The following is a 7,234-nucleotide window of genomic DNA, read 5'->3' on the forward strand; positions in this document are numbered from 1 at the left end:
CGTATTTTCACCTATATAGTTGTAAAAATACCGTATCAAAAATTTTACTCGTATTTTACGGTATTTACATGGAAAAATCGGTAAAGGCATATTGGTATGGTATTTCAATTTGATACCAAATACCGTATTTTACCGTATTTAATACCGGTAAAATACCAAATACCGTATCAGTCGACATCACTACTCGCCACAAAATGGAAGACTTTATGCGCGCGCGATACAAATTTGTTAAGAAAATTTTCAAGTTTTTTTTAAATTTTTCAAAAGTTATCATATTTATTCAACTAGATTTGGTATATTTTATAATGATTCACATACATCAATAATAAAAATTAATCATTTATATTAAATAAATGAATCCAAGTATAATAAATACAACACAACCTCTATTGTTTGTGGCATCAAAAAAAACAACAACAATGAAAATATTATAATTTATTTGTTAAACTTTCTTGGTTTTTATTTTTTTATTTTTATAAACATGCTCCACATATATTTATTAGTATTTACAACAATATAAAAATAGTTGTCAAAACAGTATGTTAGAGAGAGATCTTATAATAGAGATTGCGTGTTAGAAAGAAAAGCAAAACAGCTCGATGGCGCGTTCTTGATTGGTTGAAAAAATAAGGCTGCGCAGAACGCGACGAAAAAAGCATGGACTACTGCCATACCTGTAGTACTTCTACCATGGATATTGCTAAGGAATTAATTTAGACTAGGAATTAATATATTTGGTTACATTCTTTCCCTAGATACATTTGCCATAATTAATTAATCAAAAAGCTATTGGTGACTGTCGCTAAAGATTGGATGTAACCAAATAAATTATTTCATTATCTAGATCAATTTCTCTGCAATGGTTTCTATAATACAATAGAATCATTGTGCCAAATTGATTGTATCTTCAATAGACTTCGATGACATCATAGATGAATTTTCCAGCGACAACGCCAGAAGACAAAAACTGTTTTGATTTTCTAATGATCTATTCTTCATCTATAGGTAGCACTTTTAAAATATTTTGTCTTCTATATTAATATCCACAACAGTTTTTATTTAAAAAATAAAATAATTTCAGTATATTCTGGCGGTTTTGCTTGTTATATATATTATTGTTAAATACACCTAACAAATGATTTCTTTTTTATATATTATATCGATAAAAATAGGGCGCAAAATATAATTTTGCCCAGGGCGCAAAAATTCCTTGTTACGGCACTGATACTATGTACACAAATAAATGTATATGTGGAGCATGTTTATAAAAAATCAAAAAAATAAAAAAACCAAGACAGTTTAACAAATAAATTATAATATTTTCATTATTGTTGTTCGTTTTATGCCACAAACAATAGAGGTTGTGTTGTATTTATTATACTTGGATTTATTTATTTAATATAAATAATTAGTTTTTATTTTTGATGTATGTGAATCATTATAAAATATACCAAATCTAGTTGAATAAATATGATAACTTTTGAAAAATTTAAAAAAAACTTGAAATTTTTCTTAACAAATTTGTATCGCGCGCGCATAAAGTCTTCCATTTTTGTGGCAAGAAGGCGACCTTTTGATTGGTCGATTCACAGCGGCCAAACCAGGCTGCGCACTGCCATACCTGTAGTATTTCTACCATGATCATCACTGTATCAATGCCCCAATAAATATTGTTTAGTTACTTTATGCAAACAGTGTCATCATAATATTCTATTACAATAAGTTGATAAATATATAATCAACATGAATATAGAAAATATAATTCAAGTGAGAACAAATAGTGAATGAAAGAAATAAAAACGAAAATACAAATTTTGGAGATGGAGAAATGATATGAACCAAAATGATGATGACGAAGAGAAAATTCATGATCAAGAAAATGTATGACTTTATTCATTTATTATTCCACTTATTATTATCTGTGCCATTGAACAATATTTTTTCATCTTTTATACATAGGAAATAGATAAAAACCATTAAAATAATATTATGAACTCATTTTGTTATTACAATATTAAAGTTTTAATAAAGAACAATAAATTTTGAAACGACAACGAACAACAACAACAATCGTCATTTCGTCAATCAACATTCAACAATATTTATTGGGGCATTGATACAGTGATGATATAGATAGGCACCTGTATTGATATTTTGTGCTTTTTTAGTTCTTCAAATTACCATACGACGCTAGCGCCATAAGTGAGACGGGACAGACAGTGTTGAGTTGGTATAATACCGCGGTAGTATACCGGTCGTAAACCTCGGTATGATACTGCGGAGGTTTTATACTTTTATATCGCGCTAGTAACGCCATCTGTAGAAATTTTCGTATATCACGTCACACAGCATTTTTAATTCCTCATAATTTGAATTTAAAAATATCATTTCTTTAATTATAGCATAATAGTAATAATCTTCATCCTTTTCTCAGACATTTGTCAGTAGTAATAAATTTATTGAATATATTAAAAGCTATTGACAAATGTCTAAGGAAAGGATGTGGCTTACCTGTCAATTTCTTTGGCTCAATTAATTCTTTATAAATCAACATGTGGCAACATCCTTTCCTTAGTTATTTTTTCCATAGTTTTTTATTTATTTATTTATGTAAAAACCTATTGGAAAAATGTCTATGGACGAAATGTTGTTTACATGTTATTTCATTTGTTTCATGAAATTTTAATTTAGCCAAAGAAATTAACAGGTAAGCCACATCCTTTCCTTAGACATTTGTCAATAGCTTTTAATATATTCAATAAATTTATTATTATTAATTATTATGGCATGGAGGTGAATAACGAGTGTAAGCTTTGCTTTTTTACTGCAGTCCAATTCACAGGGCAAATTCTTTACAATTTAGGGCTTTTTTTTGCCGGTGATGGCGCTTGTCAAATTTTTTTTATATAGATTTCGCATACAAAAGCTCTACAAGCGCTGCCAGTAGAGGAAAAAAGCCCTAAATTGTAATGCCCTGTGAATTGGACTGCTGAAGCCGACATTTCGGAGTAAATGAGGGCGCTGGGATCGGACTCGAACGACAGTATCACGCAGTGTTAGGTAAGTAAGATACCTTGGTATCTTACATGTGTAAAATACCATGTAAGATACCGTATCTTACATCATCGGTTTCATACATCGAGGTATCTTACATTGCGTTCCCAGCGCCTCCTACGAATAAAAGTAGAACCTTCGTGCTACAATTTTTTTTTATTCGATAAATACATGTAATTCATTTATTAAATAAATAAAAATTCCAAAAACAAGCAGTAGCTGAGGAAAAGATGTAGCTAAGGAATTAATGTTGCTTAAAAACGAATTTCTTTGGCAACTGTAATTCCTTAGCTCCATCTTTTCCATAGCTACTATTTTTCCTTGAGATTTTTATTTATTTAAAAAATTAGTTTTTTAAAATTAAAGCAACATTAATTCCTTAAATTATAATTTTTTGGCAACATTAATTTCTTAGCTACATCTTTTTCTTCGCTACTGCTTTTCCTTGGACATTTTAATTTATTTAATAAATAAAATTACATGCATTTTATTTTTTAAATAAATAAAAATCCCAAGGAAAAATAGTAGCTACGGAAAAGATGGAGCTAAGGAATAACAGTTGCCAAAGAAATTTTTTTTCAAGCAACATTAATTCCTTAGCTACATCTTTCCCTTAGTTACTGCTTTTTCTTGGACATTTCTATCTTTTAAAAATAAACTGACATGTATATGATTTATTTAATAAATAGAAAATGTCCGAGGAAAAGCAGTAGCTAAGAAAAAGATGGAGCTAAGGAATTAAGGTTGCCAAAAAATTATGTTTCAAGCAACATTAATTCCTTAAAACTGGTTTTCCTTGATATTATATATATTTATATAACAAATAAATTACATGTACCAATATATATCGAGCAATAAGAACTAATTGTCGAGTCGACAGTCAATAAGAATGTTCAAAGGGGCGTCAGAGGTATCTTACAGTTTCTTACAGTATCTTACAGTATCTTACTGTAAGTGTATGAAACCTCAAAAATCGACCATTTACCCATCTTTGGTATCACGTGTAATCTTTTATCTTTAAACATAGTTGTACAGGCTAGAGTGAATAAGAATATTTTGTTCTGTCTTTTTTTTCGGTCAACGGCTGATGTCAGCGCTGCAGCTGGTAGTTTTTCGAACTGACTTACTCCGAAATTGAGGCTTCAGTAACAGCCTATGCTTTAACACAGTAAAAAAGCAAAGCTTAAGTCTTGTGGCCACTAGCATAGTTTTTCGACCAAGTTCTATGTCATAGCGATATGGCAGAAATAGTTCACATATGACGGCTATAGGGCGGCGTTTGAATCGTTTTTTGAAATTGTTTCAGCTGTACCCAAGAAGACTAGAAATACAGGAGGACTTACTCCCTATCTCGCCTGTATATAAAAACCGTTCCGCTATATGGTCGCCGCATAATTGAGGGGCGCTAGTAGTACCCGGGTAACGTGCGCGACTTGTATCGCTTTTTTTTTACAATGCGCACAATACAAACATACTCTGACAAACATCATGTGTATATGCTCTATTAGTGTTTGTCAGAGTATGTTTGTATTGTGCGCATTAAACGATACAAGTCGCGCAAACAACGCCCTCAATTATGCGGTAACATTGCGGAACGGTTGAACAAGTTCGTCCTCCTGTATTTCTAGTCTTCTTGGCTGTACCAACTTGCTTAGGAACACATAAAAAAGAAATAAAAATATAACCTTTCTTATTTGTTGACAATTTGATATTTTGACAGTCAATCATTATACATATGTACTATACATGTGTAAATATAAACAAACAAATTTATTAATAACGCTAACCATTGTTGTTGTATTTTTTTAATGTTGGCTGTATCCAAAAAAATTAGCGTGAAGTTAGCGGTTCTATGCTGAAAATGCTGGGTACTGATATCTAATGCTGATAATCATTGAATTTAAATTTTGTTTACTATTTTCATGTTTTTTATTTTCTGCAGGATGCTCGTGTAACATGGCTTAAGGAGGTTATACACAAATTACTTTTTTTTAAAAAAATATAATGAGAATGTTCTGAAATTTTGTATACAAGTAGATCTTTTCCTTCTGAATACAACGGTATAATTATTTTCTTATGTTGATCGGTTAAATTTTTTGTAATTAATTATTGAAAATAATATTTAACATTGGCTCTTATGGAGATTTCAACCATTTTTTTCGGATAGAAAAAATGATGAAAAAGTCTTGAAAAAAATCACACATATACTAGAAACAGAGTTTTATTAATTGCGCGAAAAATTTTCATATGTTGATCGGTCAATAAATAAGAAATTAATTATAAACTTGACAAAAATTAGATGTGGCAACGTATGGCATGTTCAAACACACACACATACCCGCAATCCCATATATTGTATACGGGGCGCAGGCGCTTTACACTTTATTGTTTTACAGTGTAGCCAAGTTTCACTTGAGACTGTGACGTCAGAAGCTCCCCGCAACACCCGCGATGAATTTGTGTATAACCTCCTTAATGTGATAGTTGTTAACAATTTTTGTGAACTTCATTTTCAAGAAGAAGATATAATTTGATTATTTCATACAATAAATCCCAAACATTGTTGATAATGTCAATAGTGAGACCAAAACGTAGATGTGCAGCAAGACAAACATAATCATAGTTTTGATGATCCATGTGCTGTATTATCTAAGTCAGCAACTTAAAAATCGCGTAATGCTGCAGATAAAAATAAGATTGAAATTAAAATTATGCTGGCTGATCGCAGTGCCGTAACAAGGAATTTTTGCGCCCTGGGCAAAATTATATTTTGCGCCCTATTTTTATCGATATAATATATAAAAAAGAAATCATTTGTTAGGTGTATTTAACAATAATATATATAACAAGCAAAACCGCCAGAATATACTGAAATTATTTTATTTTTTAAATAAAAACTGTTGTGGATATTAATATAGAAGACAAAATATTTTAAAAGTGCTACCTATAGATGAAGAATAGATCATTAGAAAATCAAAACAGTTTTTGTCTTCTGGCGTTGTCGCTGGAAAATTCATCTATGATGTCATCGAAGTCTATTGAAGATACAATCAATTTGGCACAATGATTCTATTGTATTATAGAAACCATTGCAGAGAAATTGATCTAGATAATGAAATAATTTATTTGGTTACATCCAATCTTTAGCAACAGTCACCAATAGCTTTTTGATTAATTAATTATGGCAAATGTATCTAGGGAAAGAATGTAACCAAATATATTAATTCCTAGTCTAAATTAATTCCTTAGCAATATCCATGGTAGAAGTACTACAGGTATGGCAGTAGTCCATGCTTTTTTCGTCGCGTTCTGCGCAGCCTTATTTTTTCAACCAATCAAGAACGCGCCATCGAGCTGTTTTGCTTTTCTTTCTAACACGCAATCTCTATTATAAGATCCTCTCTCTCTAACATACTGTTTTGACAACTATTTTTTATATTGTTGTAAATACTAATAAATATATGTGGAGCATGTTTATAAAAAATAAAAAAAATAAAAAAACCAAGACAGTTTAACAAATAAATTATAATATTTTCATTGTTGTTGTTTTTTTTGATGCCACAAACAATAGAGGTTGTGTTGTATTTATTATACTTGGATTCATTTATTTAATATAAATGATTAATTTTTATTATTGATGTATGTGAATCATTATAAAATATACCAAATCTAGTTGAATAAATATGATAACTTTTGAAAAATTTAAAAAAAACTTGAAAATTTTCTTAACAAATTTGTATCGCGCGCGCATAAAGTCTTCCATTTTTGTGGCGAGTAGTGATGTCGACTGATACGGTATTTGGTATTTTACCGGTATTAAATACGGTAAAATACGGTATTTGGTATCAAATTGAAATACCATACCAATATGCCTTTTACCGATTTTTCCATGTAAATACCGTAAAATACGAGTAAAATTTTTGATACGGTATTTTTACAACTATATAGGTGAAAATACGGTATTTTCTGTTTTTGGTACCAGCAAAAAAATTTTTTTCATATAATTTCTAGATTATCAACCGTGGCACTGGTCATTAATAGCGGCCATATTTGATATTTTGTTTTATTGTCAAATGTCAATTGCTCAGCTGTTTTTATTATATTGCACATTCCACATTGACATTATTATTTTAAAAGCCGATATAATAACAAAAAAACTTTTTAAGTGTAATGAAAATTT

Source organism: Aphidius gifuensis, linkage group LG3, assembly GCF_014905175.1.
Source record: "Aphidius gifuensis isolate YNYX2018 linkage group LG3, ASM1490517v1, whole genome shotgun sequence".
In the NCBI taxonomy this organism is placed as follows: Eukaryota; Metazoa; Arthropoda; class Insecta; order Hymenoptera; family Braconidae; genus Aphidius; species Aphidius gifuensis.